The following is a 27,500-nucleotide window of genomic DNA, read 5'->3' as shown; positions in this document are numbered from 1 at the left end:
CAGATGCCACTGAGGCAAATTTGAGTCGGACAGATGCCAAGCCATCCACGTCGTCGGCGATTAAGTGTGGCTGACGTTAAACTTCCTTGCAATAATAATTTGCGTTTCCTCAGAAATACTGCGGTACACATGATGAAATTTATCGCCTGAACCTGGAACAAGATTAGGCAGCCGGAAACCGCCAGCAATGTTAGCTCCAGATCCTCCATTTTGGTTTCACCTCAAACTCAAAAGATCGCAGGCGGAAATAATATACGGATTCGAGAAAAAAAAGCGGTTACACGACAAAACTTTCCGGATTCAAAAGTTATCGGATTCAAAGTTCCCACTTTAAATTCCGGATTCAAAATCTCTGGAGACATGACCAAACCGGGAAGCTTTTATTTCGGATTCGTCCACTTTCGTGTAAACAGCAAAATCAATCCGGTACTAAAACGTTTCGGATTCATCACGAATCCGGAACAATTTCCTCTAGTGTAAACCTAGTCTAAGTGATATTGTTTTGCATTTACGTATCAGGCATAACAACTATAAGTAATACTGTTTTCTTCTTCTTGTTTTTATTCAAATATGTGATTCAAGGAAAATTCATTACTTCGGACTCGTGAATTCCGCGTTAAATTGCACTTAAAAACCGATATCGCTCTCATCGCGTCGTGTATCGCTTTTCGCGTGCAATTAAATTTTCCTATACTGAATAGTTTCATTCAAAGTTTAGTGTGACAATCTCAGCAATTTTAAAATGAAGGACAACTTCTTCCCCATCACGAGAGAAAGTTTATGACCTACCTCACGTGAATGAGAACCTATTGACAACAGGATAATTGTAAAACATTTTTTTATCAATTATTGATGTGTGAACTACATCCGATTTTGAGAGAACAAAACGGCTTCAGTTCTAATGACTGCTGGAAGGGAGAAAATATCTTTCGTAATTGGGTGTAACCCTGTGGCACATTCAGTTTCTTGGCAATCGTTTCCAAAAAGCTGAAATGTTGTCTCACAATCTGAGCAATTTTCTCCGTTTATCGACAAAACTAGGCATAGCAGTGCTGGTCAAAAATAACTTGAATATTTCCCACCAAAAGGTATCATAGTAATACCTTTGCGTAATTGTTTTTAATGATGTTCTTAATGATGTTATGTTCAATTTAGACCATTTGTTTCATTTGTTTGCAAGGACCGCAATGGAAACTACTGGTTCACCAGTAATTGTGTAATCTTATACGAAGACTTTTTTTTTTTTTTTTTTTTTATTCCGCCACGTTATTCAAAGAAGGCCATTTTCTGTCTTTTAAAAATTGTTCCTTTGAATAAATATAATAGGCGCAGTCGAATCGCAAAAAGCATATCTATCGCAAGAAAAAGAAAATTTGATAGACCAAGCGAAACTGCATCTGTCTTACGAAAGTTCAAAAGGATTAAGAAAACATTCGGAGCAACACCAGAAGCAAACTTCGTGGTTAACAGAACAATAAAACTTCCCCCTTTTACCGGTTTGGCTGTACTGAATAAAATTATCTTATTGTTCTTTTAGACTCTAAAAGCGAAAAATTTGCCAAACAGTTGGGGAGTTAGTCACAACCTTTTCATGTCGACGCAGCGAACCCTTAGACATGATGAAGTGCCACTGTTGTCCTTCTCTTCTAATGTTTGTTCTTGCAATCCACGCAGTACATGTACCACGCAATTTACATCTTCGGGAGCCATGCAATAGTTCTCAGTTCATTAATTAGAATTGCCGTCGAGAGAGCGGTCGATTTTGTCTTCTACGATGTAGTTTATACCTCCTCATTCTCTACTAACACATTCCCTTTTAAAATTCGCTGATCCTTCGCTGACTTTCTCAGCCGTGGCAGTTGAAGATGGGTGACTAATAACTTTCATGCTGTTCCGTTTGTATGACTTCTTCCTTTGTGTCCTCATTTTTGATCTTCTACGCATTTCCTCGACAGTATGTTGTCTAAATTTTGACATCTTGAAATGCTGAGATCCGATGCAATAACTTAAGGGTAAATAGTCTACTCGCTCAATTCACAATAAATCAAGTTGTTAAGGGATTCGTTGTCAATCGGTGTTCTCTTTGAAAAAAAGGTTGGCACATAAGACTTCGTTTCCTCTCACATTTGCTAATAACGAGGGATCTATTGTTTGCGACTATAGCGGGATTTTTCAAGCTTGCGAGTAATGCGTCATTGATTGAGAGCATCGTTTCAATTTGTATAACCAACGGAAACTCGTAGAAGTGAGAAAGTTCATTGCCTTTCGGCACGCCACGTATTAGCAGAGAAATTAAGTCGATCATTGGTAAGTTTTGAGACAACTATTTCGACCTTGCGAGAAAAAAAAATGCCTTTTTCAGTTCCCTGTCAACTGTGTACACGGAAGTTTAAAACAGGTGTTTCACTGAAAAAACATTTCGGATTGAAACACCAGGAAAGGAATCTCGAGATCGTGCAATTTTTTGACGAATCTGAAACAGTCCATGTGAACAGCCAAAAGCAGCAGCACTTATTGACGAAGAAATGGAAGATTATCTCAAATCGCTTGGGGTTCTTGTGGAGCGAATCAACGGATCACTGGTACCGGATCACCCAGGTAAATGCTCTAACCCGCAATGTGTTCTTTATTTTAGTGTGCTTGGACTTACACACTTACACCTAACTTTTTTTTCATCGAAAGGAAAATGGTGCCATGTTGATTTCCTTCAAGTGCCTCAGAGGTATAATTTTCGCTCATTTGCTCTTTCTAGGAAACCCTACGCTAGAAAGCGTACGCGATGCTCCCCACATCAGTCAGCCGATTTTCAAGAGAATAGCGCGGCGCTCTTCATATAAAATTTTCAATGGGGAAACCTTGAAGCTGGTGTTGAAAGAGCAAGACCTGCTGCAATTTCGGCTAAAAGCCTTATTCAGAATTAGCTTTGAAGTGCCTGATGTCTCCAAAATGCCAGCAGGAGAAGCACTAGCTTATGCAAATTAAGGCAAGAGCCAGAAAGCGGGACTCAAGACCAACAAGCCGCTCGTACCTAGATATTGGTCCAGGCGAAGGACGCTGTACAAGGGAATTAGAACTGATATGGTGGCCGAGTCTTTACTGACGTTGTTCAGAGTATGGCAAACTTACTTTACGCTTTTTGGGGAGGAAAACTTCATTATAGTTACATTCATTTCAATCTTTCAAAGGTTGAACAGGTGAGAGAGGTGTTGCTCTCGTTTTGCGTTTGAATTTGTAATTTCTATAATCATTGTTGCGTGGTATACATGAGAGACTTCATCGCTTCGTTATAAGGGTATACTTTAAACTGTTACATGCCGTTGCTATTTACTATTAACGTCCCTAGAGCAAGGACGCATAGACGATTGAATAATGATTGTATTTTTTTAAGAGGAAGACCACATATACATTTACAGGCTAAACTTCAGAATACCCGCCACATCATTTCCATGTCATTAGGTGCAAGGTATATGAAAGAGATGTTGCGTTTGAATTTCTGACTTTAGATAATCCCTGTTACTTTGTACATATACTGGGAGTCCAGGATCCTCGCTTTGTTATTGGGGTTTACTTTACACTGTTATACTCTATTCTTGTTTGCTATTAAGGTTCCTAAAGCAAGGTCGCATACTCGACGTTTATGATGAGTAAATATTGAATAACTCGAAATGTTTACTCTACTCTTATAATTCGGCTAGATTACTGAAAACCCTGCCACTTGTTTGCATCTCGTTCAATAACAAAAGACACTTTTGTGTGCATGCTTCGTTCCAAAACCGTTTCGACAAGTGGCCAGGTAATCTGAATGTACTGCGTTCGATCAATAAATTCGTGCGCTTCAAGTTCCTAAATCAAGGACGGCGATGCCTCACGTTTATGTTAAAAAAATGTTCATTATCTTGTTTCGGCATTGAAGTCGAGCTATTGGTTTCGCGTAGTGTAATACTTGGTTGAAATTGTTGTGTAGTTTGACTTTCACTATTAACTATCTCCCAGCGTTAGCCCAGCTATTTGGGAGTATAAGTTCCAAGTTCCAAGTTCCAAGTTTCACCGCTTAATTTCGTATGAAAACAACCTATATCGAAACAACTGAATAGACAAGAAAAAATAACTTAAATCTTGGAATGTTAGTCAGCAAAAGGCCACGCTGCTTGTTTGCAACTCATCGCAATGGTAAGCGGTTTCGCAACTTGTCGAATTCGCAACCGCCTGTTTCGCAACAACTTCGCTACAGAGTACTTTCTCTAAAGCACTTAGTCTTTTACTCTAGTTCGCGTTCTTTAAAGCGTGCCCCTTGGGGGGGTGCAAGTTTTGGACTTTACTAATAGGTAGTGACAGGAATTGCTGGTAGCGAACTCGAACGCAGCGAATTTGAAAAGGAGCAAAACCGTCGTAAAGCGTCGCAGCCTTCCCTTAGCAAAGAGCGTCTCTTATAATGTCAGAACACTTCAGAAATAAAAAAGATTCACCCTGAACAATTCATTTAAGCAACCTAATCGGAATTAAGAACATTTCCCAATCCTAGTATGATATCTGTCATTCTTTCCAGCATTGGCAAAGCTGCACTTTGATTGTACCACGGTAGGATTTGGTCTGAAAGTAGGTCACTCATTGGACAGTACAAGAGAAACAAGTACTGTTAAAGTTTTAGTCAAATTGGAAGAGAAGTTAGATTGTTCATCATTGGAGCCAAGCAAATATAATGATGCTCATCATGATTGATCTCACTATACGGGAAATATTTATTAGGGGACATTTTTTTTAGTTGTAAAATCTTACTTCCCTGTGCAATCAATTGAATTATCTTTTTTCATCGACGTAAATCACTAAAAAAAAAAAACCAACAAGTACTGGTTGCCAAAATGTCTACGAGAGTAAGGATATAAAATTGCTTTGTTTCAGCAAATCAGCTTTGGGCAATTCTGCCTCTGGGTGAAAGATAATGTATTCCTCAGTCAACAGTTTCGGTGTGTTGGATACAAGAAAGTTAGACTTACCTTTCGATTTAAGAAAGTCTCAAAAAACAGCATGACAAATACTCCACAGTTGTACCCATTTAACTTGTTCCGGCACCTGTGGGGCCAAACATTTTTGTTGATGTCACTTTGAGTGAAAAGATAGCTACCTAAAACCATCATCATCGTCCCCTTTCCACCTCACAATTGTGACAAAAAAAATCTTTACCTCTGTTAATTCAACGGCGTAATCTTTAACTTAAAAAGGCACATCTCAGATTCGTTCACGAGCACTCCCTCTCATCAATGCACAACAAAGAACTAGAATTATACTTTCGAGATAGGGATGTTCTGATCACAGGATTAACGTCTTACCTTGGGGTAATATAGGGGCATTGATTCAGGAGTGAAGTCAGAAGCAGAACTATCTCCTTTAACCAACCACTCGCATCTTACGAAACTGCGTACTAATCAGAATAGAAGGTCACGCCTTAAAAAATGCGGCCGCAATAAAAATTGTATTGTGTTATTTTATTGGGAAGCGCATTTGAACAATGTATGGTATTTGCGCTATTCAAATTATTATTATTATTAAAACGGATAGAGGAAACGTTTCACAACTGTCACTGCGATTAAATAAGTTACCTTCGAATCAGGTCTGCCTCTCGTTCTCTTGACGAAGGAATTAGCCAATCATAATGATCGAGTGAGTCGATCATTATGATTGGTGCCCTGCGAATATCAACGACAAATAAAGACAACAATTCGAAACTGCAAATTTAGGACAGACTATTTTTTTTTGACACTCCATTCGGTTAACAGCTATAGAACTGAGCCCCTTATAATGAAATAGCGATGTTGTATAAACTGTCCTTGTATACTCTTATAAGAGGTCAAGATATCTAATCATCAACAAGCAATTCAACTACACCCTTTCGCGAATTTTTGTCCATTCGTGCTTTTCCAACCAAAAGGGTAGGTTATAGATCAGTCCCAAAAACCAGTGTCCGCTAAAACGAAAAGAGTACGTATTAACGGAATGAAGAGATAATGTAAGGGCTTTCTTTCCCCGGGGACAAAGCAGACTGTCCGTAATAATGAGAAGCGGGATTTGACTGTATAGTTTAGTGATAAAATTCAACGAGGAGAAAGGAAGTATAACTGGCTAAAACTTTGAAAACAATAACTTACTGAGTACCCAGAACAAATACCATCTACATTCCTGGCAAAGTTGTGGGAATCATTGCCTCCATATGTATAATTCAATTACTTTCCCAGATTAAATTGCCTAACTAACAGATTAGAGAAACAACAACTGAGCATCCACGCGTCTCCCACTCACTGTAAAGATTAATAAATTGTAGAAAATACCTTCTACAGACAGGTATGAAGAGAAATATCTTTTGAAAAATGTCCACATTTCTTGTAAATCTTGAAGCACTCGCATGCCGGTCCTCGGGACTACAGAGAAGGTGAAACAAGATTGTAATACTAAAACACAAAAGAACTGATGAAATAATGAAATAATACATGTAGAAGACTTGGATGAATTAGTTGATTTGTTGAGAAGCGACTTTTTGTGTAATTACACAAGAACTACATACCCACGATATGCTGTTCCTAGGCATGCGCTTATAATTAAGGCAGGCTAGGTGAAAAGATGTTCCACTTTCACAGGCACCACTCTTTCATTCTGAAAGTTTGTCTGATGCAGTAGCTTTAGTTTGACAACTACAAATGGAGTCAGGCTTCATTGCCCTGTTCACCATGTCTTTCTGTCGTTGAGCTGGTTTAAATTTAGGTAATACCCTGCAGTTTGAACAGTACCATGTTTTAGGGACACTTTCAATCCCTAGACAGGAAAGATGGCTTTCCTTGACAGGGCAATTGGCATTGCAGCACTTCACAGTTCCTTCATCCGTTACAGATCTACAGTAGCATACTTTACATTTTGATGAGGTCTTAACGACTGGGAATGCATCATCACACCTTCTGGTTAACTATCTACCCAATATTTCAGAGAGTATACACACCCTCCAAAAGTTCTCCAGTTTAGGCACCACAGAATCCCAGTGAGGTTTATCAGGTAGAACGCGCTGATGCACGAGCCGATAAATTTATCTAATCCAACGGTACAAACAACAAAATCACAAAAAGGACGCTTGGTAGTAAACAGTTGTTGCTGTACTTGATGATAATATGGGTGATCATGAGGTAAAGTGTAGCGTCCCTGACTGTCCTTTGTAAAACAGGTTTTGCTTTTCTTTACATAGCTTTCAAAGTCACAATTCTCTAGACATAAGGGACACTTAACTTCACCTATACCCTCACCACAGCAATCACATTCGCAGAAGAAATCGGGAGTTGCATGAAGCCAAGGCATATCTTCATTAATTACAAGGCCACACTCTTTCACTTTGAAATTGACATGATTGCTCTTCATCAACTCCTCATGAGAGCGAATGGCGAAAGCTTCATCTCTACAGCCATGTTCTGTAGCTTCTGTTGAAAATTAGCTAGTTCTGGATAAAAAAATTTGTTTTATCAATGATTGAGAAGGTAGGGCATTCATAATGACTATTGTTGTGTTGCTTCGGTGAGGTTTAAAGCAGAATTCGTTTCAACTCTTTTAGAGCCGTGACCTCATTGCGTTACAAAGTATTTTTTTGGCTTATATGCAGTTTGCAAGTAGCGTTATGACAATTTTCCAAGGAGCTCTGAAGGGCGATAAAAGACTGAACCAGTGGCATTCAGTTTAATATGAAACAGAAGTGGTTCTTTGTTTTGTCCGTGAAAGGAGATCTACCTCGTTCAGCGAATCTCTCAGCTGCGGAATGAACTCAGAGCTTTCCAAAGAAGAACGGCGAAGCAGAGTAAATATCAATCCAAACGAGGAACAGACAATTTCCGTCGCATTTGAAGATTTTTTGTTATGGTAATGGCGGCCATCTTGCATTCGAGTGTTAGCACTGTCGATTCTTTGAAAATCGCCCAGAAAACTGACGAAAACGGGCGACCGCTTAAAATATTGTGCCGGCGTGTATCCAAAAATTTTAGAACTTAGAATGAACCAAGTCAATTGTGGACTTAATTCAGGGCTGACGACCCGAGTGATGGGCGGGAAACCTTTCCCGGGTGCCATCTCTACTGTTACTGAATCACGCGTTTGAAATACGAAACTGCAAAGAAAAGATAGGCGGGGAAAAACCATGACATTCGAAATCGACACAGTAACATTATCCAGGTGTTAACTCAAGAGTGTTGATAACTCGAGCTAGTCGGCTCATGACATATTTAATGAGATTAAATACGGGATTATTACACCCGAAAGAGTAATACTTGCAGTGCAAAGCACTTGTTTTTTCTCAATATGACTGTTCTCTCAAGAGACTTCGTCACGTTACAGAGCGAGGAAAAAAATGCGTTTTATTGCTTCTAGGACATAGAGTTCTAAAGCGCTGACGTCACGCTGCTTGGCAACCGAAAAACTTGACTCTAAAGAAAGAGAGACATCAGTAACGGCGGCGCTGTCGATAGCATCGTTGGTCTCTTTCTTCGGAAACTATGATATCATCATGCTCTTTACCGAGTTCAAAACCTATTATCTTTCTTATTCTATATACGTTGTAAGAACCTCTTACGAAATCGCCGTGAGTTTACCTTCCAGTTTCGTATGGGTAAACTGCGAAGTTTTGAGCATTGTTGACGTTATCTTTATGATCAATAAGATTACGGACGATGGAAAATTGTGGTAAATTTATTTTTTAACAACTAGCGACGAAACGAAATTTTCATGCAGCTAATGCGCCAAAGGTTTTTGGAAAATTACCCATGCGTAACATGATCGATCGTAGCTGTAGGCCAGACAGAAAACGCGGGGCTAGGGGTCCAGGCAACGGGGCAAGGGACACAGGTTCTTGGCGTACGGGCTTCTGGGATGTGGAAAACTTGGTGTATGGAGGAAAACGCGGGGTGCCAATTTTTTTCGCCTAAATGTGAATTTCGTCCCTAAAATGAGAAGCCAAATTTTTTTTATTTCAACATAGCTTATATTTTCTTGTCATGGGTTCTCTTACCATGCCCTAATATAGAAGAATGATGAAAAATTACGTGAATAAAATATTTGCATATGTTTATACTTTGAATAGTTACCGTATTTGTTACCAAGGCCTTGCATTGGCCTTAGCACTGTCGTTTCATCGACCACAGCGTTAATGTACCAACTTTGAGTAATTCTCTATTTAAAGTTGGAAGACTGATCATGGTAGAATTTCTACCATAACGATTTCACATCGCTTTTTAACTATTGAAAGGATAGCACTTTATCGACCTCGTTCCCAGGGCGCTTTTCCCTTCAAAGAGGAAACGGGCGGGAAAAGGTTCAGGCATCGGCCAGTCACGTTATGTTAAATATTCATTCCAGCACTAATTCATGCAATTCTGCTTGTTTATTGCTTGATAGCATTTGCGCAAAAATTACATTGGCATATCCCCTGGAATGTAGCTTAATCAATTTGATAAATCTCCGCTACAGGTACAGTTGCTCATAAAGGCTAGCAATTCGGTGATTAAGGACTCATTAAGCGTATGTATGGAGCGGTCGACTCCAAAACATATGCATGTTCTTAAGTGGGTTAGACAGTGGTGCATACGAAAGTCGTCATCACTTTCTTTGTGTTTTCGGTAAGACAGGCAGTGAGAAAAATCTTGATTATATGAACTGCCACGTCACAACCTAATTTGTTACACCCAGTTTTTTCGGGTGTCGGTTGCACACGCGACTGGCCGATACAAGGACCTTTTCCCACCCATCCCCTCTTTGAAGGGAAAAGCGCCCTGGGAACGAGGTTCTGCACTCTATTTTTTTCTTTCACCTTTGTTTGCTTCTGGCCTCAAACCAAAGTACATTGCTATACAGATGCACCTTCTGTCAGGGGTAGAATGATCGAGTGTGTTTGGAGCTTTGAGGGTCCCGGGTTCTTGTTTAGGCCAAGCTTGTAAATTTCAATTGGTTTACCTGCTGACAATTGGAGATCTTTACCCTTTTTGTTCCATTCTGATGATTTTCCCTTTTTTTCGATGTGTTCCATCTATCTCTCCTCTGATGAAGGCTGCCAAGGTGTAACTAATAGTTTATTTATCAGTCCTGGCTTGTCTCGAGGTAAGACGAATAGTCTCCTATTATCATTGGTTATCAATTATAAATTAACTGAGATATTACGAGCACGCTGATTAGAGAAAAAAAATTATTGTTTCTGACACCGGTAAACCTATAATAGACTGAATTGTGAAGATACAAGCAATATACCACACATTCTATTGGCTCGACAGCGTTCTCTTTATCATACAATACAAATCCTCTTGGTATGTTTGGAGAACACGGGAAAGTTTGTAATTTACAAGCCAGATGTGAGTGATTCACAAACTTTTCTTCTGTTCTCTCAACATTCCAAGTGGGTGTATAAGATGAAAAGATCTTTCCTTTTCTGTTTGAGGATGAGTTCTATCTTCTTGTGTCAATAACATCGCTCTCTCTCTCTCTCTCTCTCCCGTGTACAATCGTTTTAGCATTAATGCTTTGTCATATCTTTTCTTCTCCCTGTCTGAAATTTGACAGTTTCCATTCAGTGACTTTATCACTCCTAATGCAATTATTCCTTATCTGAATGGATAATGAACAAGCAGCAATCTCGCTGTTGTAGTTTCTGATATCTCAAAGTGCATCCCTCGTTATTTTGATAATGTAGCTCACCTACTCAAGTACCCTGTAAAAAAATCCCAAACCTTCCTAGGACGGATTTCATCGATGAAAACTGCGGGATTGAAAGGCAAAGCTCAGAACATGCAACGTAGAAGCAGCAGGTGGAACGTTAAACCTGCCAAACTCACAGACTAAGTCAACACAATTTCGCTTTTTAATAATTTATGTAGAGAGGAAAGACGAACTGTCTATAATTGATGCATCTATCATACTCCGTATGTTCCTCGTAGCAACTAACCAAGTTTACATTAGATCAAAACGTTGAGGATTGCAGATAATGCTGAATTGGGTTGCTTCGTTCCTCAGGTAATATAAATACGGTAGCAACACGATAACCCAAATACCAACCTTGCTAAGGAACACAAAATTAACGATCATGTGAAACTTGTGACAAAGAGATATAAGTCAATCTTAGAAGCTAAGATGGTCAATTTGCTGATAGCTTGGAGAATTTCATTCCTCTCCAGAATCTTGGCCGTCAAGTTATTTTATTTTAATTTTATTTTATAGGAAGTTATTTTACAGTAAGTTGTTTTATAGCAAGTTATTCTACAGTAAGTTATTTTACAGTACATTATTTTACAGTAAGCTGTTTTAGTTGGGTTGAGCTTTAGTGGCATTGCTCAGTGAGCAGTTGTAGAGTGGCCGCTGTAGAAAGATGGTCGTTATTGAAGGGTTAGCATCACTTACTTTTAGTCTTTGTCCAATTTCAGGGGGAAAAATGGCGAAACGGAACGATTATGGAACTGACCATCAAACGACTGAAGCTGTACTTTGTTTTCATATAAATATGCCTCGGCATAACATTTTTCTCGGAGCATTTAACATTTTTTTATCCATTTTTGCATTTCTGGGAAATGTGCTGATCTTCATCGCCCTTTACAAGAATTCTTCTCTTCATCCGCCGTCAAAGGTCATGTTTTGCTGCCTAGCAATGACAGATCTCTGTGTTGGTCTAATTTCTCAGCCATTGTTTGCCGTCGAATTGCTTCTCCAGATGAGCGAACTACGACATCTCTGCTACAATTTAAGTGCGTTTGCAGAAATTTCAATATTCGTTTTTAGCTCAGCGTCTTTCCTGATCGTAACAGTGGTGAGTGTGGACAGACTTTTCGCTCTCTCACTAGGCCTGCGGTACAGACAAATTATCACAGTAAAGAGAGTTACTGCCGTTTTAATCTTGATTGTGGTTGGGTGTGCGGCGGGATCTCTTCTCAAACAATTTTGGAATTACAAAGTTGCCTATAAGGTCATGTTTGCAATGGTCATACTGTGTTTGATTACCTCCTTTTATTGCTGCGCAAAGATATTCATTCGACTCCGCCAACATCGAACTCAAGTTCAAGGCCATAATCACAATGGGCCACTGAGCGAAAGAATTCCTTTGAACATAGAGAGATACCGAAAAACTGTTTCTGCAGCAGTATGGGTCCAGTTAGCATTGGTCGCTTGTTATCTTCCATATGCGTTGTTATTATTTCTACCATCTCTTTTCCCTTTAAGTAAGTCAGCTCAGATTCTCAGCAGGAGATACACAACAACTATTGTGTTCGCAAATTCGAGTCTAAATCCATTTCTGTACTGTTGGAAGATCAGAGGAGTGAGACAAGCGGTAAAAGAAACGTTCAAGCAGCTTTTAGGTCGCAGGATTTGTCGTCATGGGCCACGGGTATAAGTTTTCTCAATTTATTAGAGCGGAGCTCGCAGAGCGTAGCACCATAATTAAACAAAATGGTAGTAGTAACCCATCAAGCCGAAAAAATTTGCTCCATGTTGTTTTAGAGACGTGGTTGAAATATTGGAAAGAGAGCACATTTTCAGTTATTTTAGTTCCGGTTTTTTTTTTGTTTTAAGCCTGCGAACATTAGGGCTCAAAAACACCTGTCTTGTTTCTGTCTAGATATACTGGGGTTGAGCGACTAAAGTGTTTTCCCTCTGGCCTCAAGCCTCGCTTTTAAATCGCGAATTCGTTTCCCTTTCGTCAACTAGAACTTTCAGCCCACCTACGGTGCGACTCATATGATTTTTTTCTCATTTTCGGGGGGTACTTCTTGTTTTCGTGCTATAAATGCCGAGTGAATATAGTTATTTATTTATTGAAATATATATTTATTCCACAGTTAAGCTGTGCCAAATATGAACCGGCTTCGTGTGATCTACTGTAAACCGAGGATAGATCGATTGAGGTGATTCGTTTCGGCCATAAATGTGTTTCGTAGAGTACAAATAACGCGCGAGACGAGTACCAAGATCACGCGAAATTTGTACTCCACAAATATCCGCGAAATTCGCGTTTTTTTTTAGAGTGTTATTTTTTACAGTGTTTTTTTTTTTTAAATGAACATTGTTGGTATTCTGGCCTTGTTTCCTTGGTTTGCTATAGGATTTTCTGTTCATGACTTTCCTTCTTCAAAAGTACACATAAACAAGACTCCCAGTAACGTTCAGGGGAGATGCTTAAGTCACCTAGTTGCTTGCGACGGGCGGAATAAATACGGTTATGAAATTTGACATTTAATGTCTAGCGTAGGTCGTAAAGACGACCAAATAAGTGCGTAAAACGGATCCAGTGATTTTTACAACTGACCTAGTTTCATAACAAAATTCCAGGCCCTTGGGACTTAAATTTCGCAATACATTGGTCGTTGGATGTGCTCACTAGCTCAGCCAAATTCAAACTGCAACTTTTATTAATTCATCTATCCCATTTAACTGGGCCTGTCCGAGTTTTTTGTCCTTTTGTGTTCATGTACGAAGTGACTAATTATTTTCTTAATGTATCTTTTCTCCGTAGTTTCTCAAGATATATATTCTGGCAAAGTTTTCTGTTTTTGCATTCTATAGTGGCTTTGTTTTGGGCGAAAAAATCTATGATGATCCGCGTGAAGGTGAGCAATTTTTCTTGTGACGGTCTTTTTTATATCACAAGAAGAGATGATAGACTGTAACCTATTGATCACATTCACAAGAAATGTATACGTTACATCAGCCAACGAAAACTCAAAGTAAAAACAGGAAAACTGCTTAAAGCGCGATAAAATACCGGTGACCAAGCCGCCTCAATTGTTTTAGCTTTTGCAGCTGATTGGTTGAAAGAATGGCGCGAGTTTCTAGACCAATCACAAAGTAAAATTAAGTAAAACCATCATAGAATATTGCTCAATCAAGTTAAAAATGGAGAGCTAAAAACACATAAATACTAGGAAAACCAGTCCTTAGTGCTGATGACTTTGATTATTATTAGCGAGTTTCGATATCAGCGTGGTTGTTTGAGCGTGGATACGTTCTTTTCTCCTGATTGTGGACATGGCATTGCAATTTTAATTAGGAAAGTTAGTTCTGCAGTGCTCTTGAAATGTGTTTCAAAAATATCTTTGACTCAAATTTGCAATCAATATCTACATAATGAACAAGATGATATACGTTCGCCTTTTTACGAATTGATCTCCCCTAGTTTAAAATTCGTCTTTGAAGGAGTTGAGATATGATCTACACTCGATAGTAAATAAAAACTTATAGACACACGTGCGGCTATGTAATACCACCCTTGTATGCATTACTGACCAAGTGTGGCTTCGACCACCTCACAAAAAAAAAAAAAAAACAAACAATAGAATTATAGCAAGTGGGCAACAAAAAAAACAAAAATAGAATAATAATAAGTGAGATGCTCTCGTTATTGTGCTATACTCGGGATAAATGAAAATAAAAAGCTAAAAAATGCTACGTCGCCCAGTTCGTAAAAATAGTGAAACAGTATAACCATAAATTAGAATCATGTACCACGAAATAAACAAATGATACAAGATTTTCTGTTTCGAGTTCGATAAGCTCATATTCAGCTTACTGTTGGTGTGAACAAGCACAGCGTTTTGTTATACACTTGTGGGGCAAAATCACATTTTCACAGGAGTTAAGGTGAGAACTGAATAAGTCAGTGAATGAGATAAGAGGTTATTGACTAGATATACAAATATATATTATTTGGATCATAAGACGAACTAATGAGAAAAACAACGATCTTAATTACTCGTGACGAACTTTGGGCGCAAGAAAAATATTGTCTTTCCTCTCGAAATTTCGAGTCTTAAGCCTTCGGACTTTACGATCTGAAGTTCTCCCATATGTAGCTACAGATTTCTCGTTATTGACGGCCAAAAAATACTCTGGGTACATGATAATATATAAGACATCATTCTGCATACTGTTGATCAGAAGTCACCAATGTTAAAAGTGTCATGCCTGAACAAACATAACAAAAGTTAATAAATTTCTTGCTCAGTCGTGACAAATAAAAGAAAGTTGTGTTTAAAAACATTGCCCATCTCTCATATCATTTAAAACGACAGAATTATTTCTCAATGCTGACATTAAGAATACAGTGGCAGACCTTGAATTAGCTGATTTTTTCTGCTCACGAGGATCTATGAATCTACAACATTACTGATTCCAGTATGATGTGCACCGCTTGAATTATATGAGCCATAATGTATGGCCTTCCATACTGCATCCTGACCGCATCGAAAAACTCGGGAGATCAGCAAGAGAGAGAGAGGGACTCAGATTTCTTCTTCACGGTCACAGCTTACAACTGGTTCAGTAATAGTTTACTCATTAAAACTCATGTAAGACCCACCGAGGGTTTCTAAACACATACACAGATAACAAAACTCTTGAATAACCTCAGCGAAAACGATTTTAATCTCTTTTTCCTTCAGTTAAGTCGAAAAGTCAAGTATCCTTCTCGGGTAAGAGCTTTATTGGAGTTTGATTGCGGCACTCTCTGGGTACGGAAAGATATTGAAGTGAGATGTGGCATATTATAATCGAGAATTGTGAGAAAAATATACGAACAGGCCACTATATTGTTGATAGGTTGTTGTTTAGCTTTACGTCTCCCTCGAGCGATGAACATGTGTGGATTGTTCTCACATAGTAGGAATCATTGGAATTGGTTCCGCCAACAAAAAACTTGTGATTGTTGAGAACCTAGAAAGTTATCTTTAAGGGAAGTATTTTGATGCAACACCAAATTTTCTCTCCATGGGAGAGACAGTCAGCGAACGAACATAAATAAGACTGAAGTCCAGTTAATCTTTCTCGGGACGCGATGACGAACGAACAAAACCAAACTTTAATAATGAAAATCAAAATCCTTCTCATGTTCGGAGAAAACAAACTTTATCATTCCAAAACTGATTGTATCAGAATGAAATCTATAGCGTCGCTGAATATCACTGGAGACTTGGCACTTTTGGCTGCAAACTTAATTGGGGCAGCAATGGCGGGAGTTATTGGTGAGAAAAAATTTTACGTTTATTATATTTAGAACATTTATAAAATTGTAACGGTGAAAGCGAAAAATTAACATTTGGAAAAAATCGCGTAATGCATTTTCATGGAAGGTCAGTGATGGAAAAATATCTTCCATGTAAGCTGCACCTATCGATATTGCCAATCAGCTGCTGTAAAATGTAAACAAATTATAAAGATAAAAAACAACAACAAAACCACAATGACTTTCTTAAGGTAGAAAAGCAATATCGATCAGTAAAACAATGTCTGCACGGGTTTTAATTTCCTTAACTGAACGTGACCAGTATGCGGCAGAAGCGCGTGATGATTACGCAATTTATTTAATTTTAGCTCTTGTCAAGATCTAAACCAGCCAATACTTCTCGAAAATGAAGCGAAGTGTGAAACAAAGCCTTAGGTGAAAGAGAGGGAAAATACAAAATGCCTACATTTCTGCTGTACGTCTAAAGATCGTGGCAACAGTTTTGATTTCGCAACATTCACGATCTATAATGATACTAACGGTAATGTTGTTGTCGATGACATACCAGCATACTTTTCTCACTCGAAAGTATGAAATCTTCATCGCACACAGTAAGGGTGCCATTTAAATCTTCACACGTAAAGATAGGTCAATGTCGTCACCATAAACAGATTTAGGAACATGACAGTTTTACCTTCCACGCAAAGATTTTGTTTACATCCACGGAGGTTTTTTAAAGATTGAACTTAATATGTTTTAAAGGAAGTAATCCCTGTAATGAGAAACTGTTGCATTTTTGTCCAAAGTCAAAGTGGTTTTCGGGCGAGCTGAGTATTCCATGCAGCAGATCTCAGCATTCAGTTCTCTTGGAGTTAAAGCTTTAACTGTACGTGATTAGTATGCGACAGAATCGCGTGATGAGCGCGTGACAGAGCTGAATGACGTGTGATATTTACTTATTGCTCTTTTCAACACCAAAACCAGCCAATATTTTTCGAAAATGAAGCGAAGTTTTAAACAAAAGCTGAGGTTAAAACAGTTGAAAAAATTACAAAATGCCTACGTTTCTGCTCTATGTCTATAAATCGCGGCAACACGTTTGATTTCGCAACAGTCACGATCTACAGTAATAATAACTTTGATGTAGTTGTTGGTGAAATACCAGCATTTTTTTCTGTTTTGAAACCATGACATCTCCATCGCACGCAATACGGGTATCACATGTAAAGATGTCAATGTCGTCACCACAACCAGATTTATCAACATGACGGTTTTACTTTCCATGAAAAAATTTTGGTTACATCTGCGGACGCTTCAAAGACTGAACGTAATATGTTTTAAAGGAAATAGTCACTATAATGAGAAATTGTTGCATTTTTACGTCCAAAGTTAAAGTGATTTCCGGGCAAGCTGAGTTTTCGTTAGAGCAGATCTTTGCATTTAGTTCTCTTAAGTTGTGCTTCAAAATTGTCTTTGATGCAAATTTTCAATCAATATCTACATAACAAACAAGATGACTCCGTTCGCTTTTAATACGAAATTATCTCCCCTAGTTTAAAATCCTTTTTGAAGGAGTTAGAGATATAATCCGCACTCGATGGTAAATCCAAATTCGTATCCACCTGTGACTGTCATACCACCTTTATGTTCGCCAAATCTTGCTCGCTTGGTGGTCCCCCCACTTTAAGACCAACAAAGGAACAGAAGGAATATCTGTGATAAAAAGGCAACAAAAGTTAAATTTTTACCCCAGAAACCACAATGAATACGAATACGAGCAATTATTTTGATGTAAACTGGAGGCTATTTGGCTTTAAATATTTTTGTAGCGCATAGAAAAACATGAATACGAATAGTTCACCGTGTACTGCATCCTACATGTCCAATACCCCCAAACCGTTGTGATTCGTGTACGGTCGTCGACGAACCGTCACACCGCATGTCGAATCGTGTGTCAACATACCGGATGTAGAATTGTACTTTGACATGCCAAAGTCGATGGCCGTGCACGTGACTAATGACTGAAAATGAGTGGCATGATTCGAGAACATGACAACGGGAACCCTCCACGTTCCTAAAGTGTGAAACTACCGGAAGTCTATTGTCAGAATGATACAAACAATACAGTGTAGCAAATGTTGACGATTCGACACGATTCGACTCAAATCAAACGACTCGTCACAGCAACATACCGACAACTTCTTCAATCACCCTTCACTGAGATTTGCAGAATATTCTAAGTGTCTTGCAAATCGACATCCGGTATGACGGTTCGTCATTAGTTGTGATGAGTCGTTAGATTCGAGTCGATTCGTGTCGATTCGACGACATCTTCAACCCCCCTTTCAAAGATAATTGCGGAATACTTTTTGTAAGTGTCTTGCAAATCGACATCCCGTATGACGGGTCGTCATTTGTTGTAACGAAGTCGTTCGATTCGACATCTTTAACCCCCCTTCACAAAAACTTGCGGAATATTCTAAGTGTCTTGCAAATAGACATCCGGTACGAAGGGTCGTCATTTGTTATGACGAGTCGTTCGATTGGACAACATCTTCAACTTTCCTTCACAGTTACCAGTGAAATATTTTATAAGTGTCTTGCTAATCGACACTCGGTATGACGGGTCGTCGTTTGTTGTGACAAGTCAATCGATTGGACAACATCTTCAATCCCCCTTCACAGATACTTGTGGAATATTTTCCAAGTGTCTTGCAAATCGACATCCGGTATGACGCGTCGTCATTTATTGCAACGAGTGGTTCGATTCGACAACATCTTCAATCCTCCTCACAGATACTGGCAGAATATTTTCTTAGTGTCTTGCAAATGGACATCCGGTATGACGGGTCGTCATTTGATATGACGAGTCGTTCGATTCGACCTCTACTGCATGAGGTATCCAGTTCTCAAAGTCCTTTGGTAGGACTTTATGAAAAAACAAAGATGTCCGTTCTGTATCAACCACAAAACGTTTTCTCAATCTGAATTGAATTTTAATGGCAGACCTGTCGTTGTGGATGTATGGGTTAAAAACTGTGGAAAATCACTTAAATCATATCCTCCGATATTCCCCAGTTTAAATAGGGAGATATTCAGTCACGTGGTGCATTTAGACCAATCGCGTGAGACCAAAAATATTTCATGAACTGTAAGAAAAGATAGTAAATCGAAATGCTCTTGCTGCTAGTGCAAGTGGAGATCTTTTGAGATGTCACCTATGTTCATCAGGAGCCATAGATGAATACTGGTAGTTCGTTTTTGTGTCGAAAGAAATGATGACGATGATGATGATAAAGATCATGACGATAACGGTCACAATGATAATGATGATGATGACGATGATAATGCTGATGATGACTGTAAAGAAGAGTCTCAAGCTTTCATATTCGTCATCTTCAAGCAATGCTCCATATAATTCAGTATGTTTAAGCACCAGTGTACTTCCCAGGCAGGGTAACTGGCAATTTAACGCTAAGTTTGTTTGAGTCTTAGCCACATCAGTCTAACTGGGCGGCATTCTAACGACCACCTCAGCAAAAAACAAAAACAAAATTGAAAAATAATGAGTGGGACGCTTATGTTATTTTGCTATACTCGGGATAAATGAAAATGAAAAGCTGAAAAATGTGACGTCACTCAGTTCCAAATTGGCGTAGAAGTAGTGAAACAGTATGACCATAATACCACAAAATAAACAAATGATACAAGATTTTCTGTTTTCAGCTCGATATTGAGCTTCCTTGTTACTGCTGGTGTGAGCAAGTGAGCACTGTTTTGGTACACACTTGTGCGGAAAATCGCACTGTCACAAGAGTTAAGGTGAAAACTAAATATGCCAGTGAATGAGATAAAAGGTTATTGACTAGATATACGAATATGAATGATTTGGAACATAAGACGAACGAATGAGAGAAATATCGATCAATCTTAATTGCTCATGACCAACGTGGGCGAAAGACAAACATTGTCTCTTCTGTCGAGAACTCGAGTCTTAGGCCTTCGAACTTCATGGTCTGAAGTTCTCCCACATGTCGCCATAGATTTCTTGTTAATGAGCCAAAACATATAATTTTTAAAAAAATTGTCCATCTCTTAAACCATTTTAAACGACCGAATTGTTTCTCAATGCTGACATTAAGAATATAATAATGGACCTTGAATTAGCTGATTTTTCTTCCCACGAGGATCTATGAAACTACGACATTACTTATTCCAGTATCATATGCACCGCTTGTCTTACATGAACTATAATATATAGCCTCCCTTGATGCATCCCAACATAGCAAAAATAAAAAAGGGGGGGAGAGGATTAACGAGAGAGAGAGAGGGACTCAGATTTCTTCTTCACGGTTCCAGCTTACAACTGGCTCAGTAACAATTTATTCATAAAAAACTCCTGTAAGATACATTGAGGGTCTCTAAGCAAATACACAGATAACAAAACTCTTAAATAACTTCAGCGGAAACGCTTTTAATCTCTTTTCTCTTTAGTTATGACGAGAAGTCAAGTATCCTACTTGGAAAAGAGCTTCATTGGAGTTTAATTGCGGCACTCTTTAGGTAAGGAAGTAAGCGAAGTAATATGTGGCGTATTATAATCAAAAATCGGAAAATTGTTAAAAAATATGCAAAAAGGCCGCTATATTGAAATTGAATGTTTTTTAGCTTTACCTCTCCCTCCTTTGATGAACATGTGTACATTGCTCTCACAGAGTAGATACCAATGCAACTGATTCAACCATAAAAAAGTTGTGATCGTTGATAACCTTGAAATTTAAAGCGCACCTGACCCCTAAATTTTTTTCCACTTAAAAAAATCTTCCTGCTTTGGTGAGTATTTCCTCCAAAAAATTGTTGGATTTGGTTAAATCCTCAGTGTTTTATGCCCTGTTGAAGTCCAGATCCGAATGGACCACGACCGCGTAAATGGGGATCTAAGCAGAGTAGACTTGTGACGTCACTTCGAGAAGACGCTCAAGAAATTCACGGCTAGTCGTCGACCTGCGAAAGCTTTTCTAGCACTAGATTCATTCTGCGGCATATTTGCGACCAATATCGATCTAACCTTCCAAACATAACCAGTAAACTGTGCAAAATGGCGCGAAGTACAGATTGTTGGGTTCTCGAAGTGAGTTACATTAGTCGCCAGACTCTTGATCCTTGAAACGCGGTCGTGAGTCAAAATGGCGGTGATTTTAATGCGATTTTCTGTACTTCAACGGGACAAAAAAAATTAAGGATTTGACTAAATCCAAAATTTTTTCCAAGAGATATTCACCAAAGCATGAAGATTTTTTTAAACGAAAAAAAAATTTAGGGATTAGGTGCACTTTAACTCTTAAGGGAGGTATTATATGACACCAGATTCTCTTTTCATGCGAGAGGCAGTCAGCGAATGAACACCAGCAAGGTAAATACGGACATTTTCCTCGCTGCTGTTCGTTCGCTGACCGCGTTTCAAGGATCAAGAGTCTGGCGACTAATGTAACTCACTTCGAGAACCCAACAATCTGTATTTCGCGCCATTTTGCACAGTTTATTGGTTATGTTTGGAAGGTTAGATCCATATTAGTCGCAAATATGCCGCAGAATGAATCTAGTGCTAGAAAGGCTTTCGCAGGTCGACGACTGGCCGAGAATTTCTTGAGCGTCTTCTTGAAGTGACGTCACAAGTCTACTCTGCCCAGATCACCATTTACGCGGGATTCGACTATGTACAAATACATCCATACTTTGGATTTTGCAAATTAGCATCATTTTCATGTTCAGAGAGAACAGATTCTCAGAAACGGGGCATCTTCTAAACTCGTGAATATGTATTCTTTTATGTTTTCATCGAAATTGTTGTAGTGCAAAACTATTCTTTCTATTTTCAGGCATGTAGTTATGACAAATGGCGTCCTTTGAAGAATAGAGAGATTCAGAGGATGACAGTTTAACAGGTACAAAGCAATTTTTATTTTTGAGTTTATGACAGTTGTTTGGGGATCAGGTAATTTAAAATGGAAGGGCTTAATCCTATGTTTGTACCCCTTGACAACTGAATTAAGTTTTATTTCAGTAGATTTTCCTGGTTAACTGTTGTCATATCTGACAATATTTCACTTATATCACGATGATGAATTTCATTGGTTTCTCTTAATTGATTCACATCTGAATAGTCTGCGCACGATCTAATTTCATCAACCCCCTAACTCCCAGAGCAGATTAACAAGGCATGTAACTTACTCCTGTAATATCCCCGTATTACCCGGCTAACAGGTAATGAGAATACTCAAACTTATCAGGTAGAAGTTGTTATCTTGATCTGAAACCAAATTCGCGAAATTAATTTCAAAGGAAACATGTAGTAGCAATAGGGGAGAATTAACCATCAGATCTTGGGAGTTAAAGCTTTAACTGCACGCGGTCAGTATGCGGCAGAAACTCATGATGAGCACGTGACAGAGCTAGATTACGTGCTCTGCTTACTTAGAGCTCGCGTCAAGATAAAAACCAGCCAATAGTTCTCGAAAATGAAGCGACGTATGAAACTAAGCCTAAGGTTAAAAAAAAAAGGGAAAAAAAATTACAAAATGCCTACGTACCTGCTCCGAGTCTATAGATCGCGGCAACAGTTTTTGCTTATAAATTTGATCTATAGCATTAATAAAGGTAATATAGTTGTCGATGAAATACCCCTTATTTTTTTTTCTGTTTTGAAACTATGACATCTTCATCGCACGCAGTAAGGGCACCATTTATAACTTCACATGTAAAGATGTCAATGTCGTCATCATAACCAGATTTATCAACATGACGGTTTTACTTTCCATGCAAAGATTTTGTTTACATCTACGGAGTTTTTGTTAAGACTGAAATTAATATGTTTTAAAGGAAATGGTCCCTGTAACGAGAAACTGTTGCATTTTTGTCCAAAGTTAAAGTGGTTTTCGGGCAAACTGAGTTTCCGATGCAGTAGATCTCTGCATTCAGTACTCTTAAAATGTGTTTCAAAATTGCCTTTGATTCAAATTTGCAATCAACATCTACATATGTGAAGGTGTAGTCTGATGCAGTAAATGGCTTGAACCCATAATAAACAAGATGATATACTTTCGCCTTTAATACGAATACATCTCCCCTAGTTTAAAATTTCGCTTTGAAGGTGTTCGAGATATGATCTATACTCGATGGCAAATCAAAATTCATATCCACTTGCGACTGTGTCATACCATCTTTATGTGTACAACTGACTAATTGTGAGCTTAAGAAGGCCGTGTATTGGCCAAGTTCCTTCACTCCATTTTTAACAACCGAGACGAAAGCCTCGTTTATAGAGAAATTATTGCATTAAAAAAAAAAATCTACGTGCCCCATGTAATTACTAAATGAACCTGCGAGTCTCGTCGTGACCTTTTTTTGTTCTCACTAGAGACGTATCTGTGACTCCGTTGCAGCCAATTCAAAGCTGCCCAAAGAATCTTTTATTCATGTTACAAAAACATTGCCTAGCTACGACATTACACGCGGTATTTAACATGCTACAAGAAATTACTTTCTTTTTTTCTGCGTGATCTAAGCAGGAATCAAGAGACATCACATTTTGCCCTCTTGGGTAGCCGATCAGACCACAGGATTCGCCAAATCTTGCTCGTTCGCGATCTTACCCGCTGGCGGGTTCCACAACTTTAGAACTAAAAAGAAAAAAAATGGATATTTGAATAACGTGATAAACAGGCAACAAAAGTGAAATTTTTACCCCAGAAACCGCAATCACTACGAATTGTTGATGACGCATAAAAACGAATCCTCGCCATCGGCACGATTAATGATGTTGGTTTTTTAACTCGGATAATGACGTAGTCATTAATCCGAGATAAAGGTATGGATAGAACATTCATCTCTTCCTTCCTTCGATTCCTGTTTTACTTTTTCTGAATCCGCTAAAAATTGATCGCGTATGTAAACGAAACCTTGCTAACGTCACGACTGATTATTGGTCGTCAGTTAACTTCAGCGCAGATATATGGAATGGCTTAGACATCTCACTAAGAAATGCAAACTCACTGCCTGCCTTCAAACGTGGCCTGTCCAAATTTAATTTTGAATTTTAATTGAATATAAATATGAATATAGTTGAATATAGTTTATATCTGACCACTTGCAGCCCAGAGGCTGAATTACGGGTGCAGTGTAAGGTTGAGAACAGACGTCAGTATATCAGGCGCCTCTGGCAGCCGCTTCAGTCTGTCGATCTCACCTTCCCACCCATCCCACCCCAGGGGAGGACATCCATCACACAGTAATCTCGTGTGTGGGAAATTAACGTCTCCTACCCCAACCCTGCAGAAGACAGGACCTCCATTTATTCGTCCCTATCCGAGAAGACTAGAATATCTAACCATTTCTTGATGTTATAGAAAGGTAGTAAATTCTTCTCAATTATTTCAAGACCTTGAGTGTTGGTCCGGACGGGGCTCGAACCCTCGACCTCCCGCACAACAGTCCAGCGTTCTATACATTGGGCTAACCGGGAGGTTGACTTTGCTAGTATTACTTTTAGTTAATTAATTTGTGATTAGTATATTTAATTAGTTCTTAGATTTAGCTTTAGTTATTTGTTGCTATTTGTAATTTATCTTTGTATTAGTATTTAACTTAAGAGGACCCTCCTGTAAACCACTTTTGTGACGTTGGTATCCTCATTAAAGATTATAGTATTATTATTATTAAGGCTTGCCAACATCATTTGAATTTGACCCGTTATCAATGCGGTCTGCAACAGGAACTAAATTCTTATCTTCAATTATTCCAATTACTTACCCAAAAGGTGGTTAGTCTAGTTATATCTGACTGGTTTTAAGTTGGAGTTCGGTTTTAGTAGATATATCTTTCGCTCAGTAAAAGACTAAATTGGCACATAAACTTGTTTTTTTTATTTCGTACGCTAGAAGGTAAAAACGTGGGTTCAGTGAATCCTGATGATGGTACAGAATCTGTTTCTGAATGACGAGACCACCTCACCAGCTAACAGAAATTTCGAAAATATCTCCTTCAAAATTCTACAGCATTCAAAGAAATGCGATTACAAATATTTTCAAAGTTCTTCCTAGTTTTTCGATGTCAAAGAAGGTTTTTTCTTTTTTTGTTTCCTTCCTCCGCCAAATACTTCCATGTTCTGGCAGTAAAAGTCCCTCAATTGGCCTATAAGATTAAGCTATGCTAGAGTCTAACTCCAATGTTCGGTTCCCAATTTGGTTTTGATTCGTAGTTGATAATATTTCTTAATAGCAAGGATATTGATGAAAAGTACAAATAATAATATTTCTCCAGTCCGCAGAAATATACTCTTAGTCACTGCCTTTTGGATCAAAATGGATTCTAAATGAAAAGGCGAAATTTTCTCCGACATAATTGGTAAAGAGCCAGCTATTTCCAGTGACTCATATTTTCTTAACTCATTCAGAAGAAAATTTGTGAGATTTTCGATAGCTTTGTGGGAAATTTTATGCATGCACTTTATAAATAAAACAACATCTCACACTCAGTTCCTTTGGTCGAGAGGTGTCTCTGCATGACAGTATGTAAACGCGTTTTCCTTTACGTAAAAGGCTCGCAGGGTGTTAGTGGAATTCGTAACGGTCACGCAAACCTTCGGTTGCATTTCGCCTTTGAGTAAGTTTCGCCAATGCTACCTGCCCCTCACGTATTTAAGTAAAGGGTATGAGGACAAAAAAGGGTCTTTTTTCTATGCTTATCCATGCCAACAGGGTAGAACTAGGTTTTTAATGAGAACAGACGCATTTTAATTACGAAGAACCTTGTGTCATCAGATAAGTTGACGACAACAAACAAACGAGCAAAGTATCAACAGAACAATCAAACATGACACATCCCGCGGATCTTACGCTGCAACAATAGCGTGACGGAGGAAACTTTGAGATTTTCCTCCTTCCCTTATTATAAAACATACAGGAGAACGACGTTCTCTTCAAATTACTTGTGTTTTTGATTTCTAACTATTTTTTTTAGCGCAGTACAATCAATTATCTTTTTTTCCAGCTATGGCGGAAAGTAACATCCCAACAACGGAAGAAGAATTGGAGGTGAAAAATGAGCTTCCCACTACAGGTGAGAAACATAGGCTTGCAACGCATGCAAGATGTATTTTTTTCGATGGGTGGGTTGGGATGGGACACTTTTTTTTTTAATTTTGTGCAAGAAAAAGATTGTTAAATTTCAAAATTTCCAGCAAATATATAGTTTAATAGAAAGAGGAAAGAAGACCCTTCCGATTTTTATGAGATCAAATCAGACACAGGTATTTTGTGGTCTGTTGTCAATGTTCTCTGAACAATTCTGGACAGAAATAAGTTACAATGATGCCACGCTTCCTTTAGTCTCCATCGCAGCCGTTGTTTGATATCTTCACGCAATCTGCTCTCTCCCCTGTGGCGTGACAAGACCAAACCACGGACGCGAATGAAACCTCTCTAGTTTGCAAGTAGGCCCGAATACTAGGCTTTTAAGGAATGAGCTCCAGGTACTCATTCTTTGTGCTTCGGCACGAGAGTTTAAAATTTTACAGCGGAAAGCAAACCAATACTCCGTTTTATCTCCAAGAGACCTTTACCAAAGATATTTTGCGGTCTGTTTTTCTCGAATAGGTGAAAAAACATTGAAGGATGAAAGAAAAGAATCATAATTCAAATGCTTTTATAAAAAAAACATATATATATATCTAGATATACATTAGTTGAAGAATCAAAGAGGACGCATCGATTCTCGGTTACTCTGATTTTCGTGCCGAAGCGCTCGTCGACAGAAAATTTTGTTGGGAATCTAAAAACTCGCCTGTATTATAACTAACGTGTAGGGCACGAGTGTATTAGAGTACTGGTTGGAAGTGCTCATGGTTGTCATCACTGATAAGTTTAAAGTAGTTTCTTGGTCATTTCAGCAACAGACGAAAGTCAAGTTACGTCATGTGACATTAAACTGGGTGTGTACGATGATCCTATAAGAGGTGAGAAACAAGGTAAAATTAGATTTTTTTGAATGACGCCCCAGTATAGTTTTTTTCTCTGAATAACTTTGGAAAAAGAAAAAGTATAGCTCCTCGGATTTCAAGCTTGTTCAAGGTGTACAGTTGTATGCAGCTACATGGCTTGAATGTCGACACTAAATCAAGAGCACTCTAGAGAAAAGAAAAGCAAAAATAAATACAAAAACCAAAAAAGGAAAGTAGGGGAGAATTAAGAAGCGTTCTAGTTATCGATGATACATTTTAACATTTCAATAAAGAACAAAGTATCTGACCCTGAAACCGGTTTGTTTTCAGGGATAGCAAAAGAATGTCTCGAGACAGGAAACAAAGAATACAGACAAGGAGAAGCTAATAACGCGATAAACTCCTACACTGAAGGACTTCAAGTCAACTGCAAAGATAAACGGCTGAACGCCAAGCTTTATAGTAACAGGGCATCGGCTCATTTCCATTTGGGTAAGGATTTTATTTCAAACT

At 38.5% G+C, this 27,500-nt stretch overlaps 1 long non-coding RNA gene and 1 pseudogene across 2 annotated transcripts in view; both read left to right on the top strand.

The window, feature by feature from the left end:
* Nucleotides 1–10,859: 10,859 nt before the first annotated feature.
* LOC148738033 (uncharacterized) lies at nucleotides 10,860–12,854 on the top strand. The gene is made up of 2 exons (XR_015996873.1): nucleotides 10,860–11,019; nucleotides 11,427–12,854. It is a non-coding gene; the product is annotated as an uncharacterized LOC148738033 (long non-coding RNA).
* Nucleotides 12,855–26,033: 13,179 nt separating this feature from the next.
* LOC148738030 (uncharacterized) overlaps nucleotides 26,034–27,500 on the top strand; it is a 15,773-nt pseudogene continuing 14,306 nt past the window's right edge. The window contains exons 1-3 of the transcript XR_015997041.1: nucleotides 26,034–26,107; nucleotides 26,937–27,002; nucleotides 27,318–27,479. The product of XR_015997041.1 is annotated as an uncharacterized LOC148738030 (transcript). The remainder of the gene's footprint in view (nucleotides 26,108–26,936; nucleotides 27,003–27,317; nucleotides 27,480–27,500) is intronic.

The sequence above is a fragment of the Stylophora pistillata genome, chromosome 2 (genome assembly GCF_964205215.1).
Source record: "Stylophora pistillata chromosome 2, jaStyPist1.2, whole genome shotgun sequence".
Taxonomy (NCBI): Eukaryota; Metazoa; Cnidaria; class Anthozoa; order Scleractinia; family Pocilloporidae; genus Stylophora; species Stylophora pistillata.
This window is presented reverse-complemented; position numbering and strand designations above follow the sequence as displayed.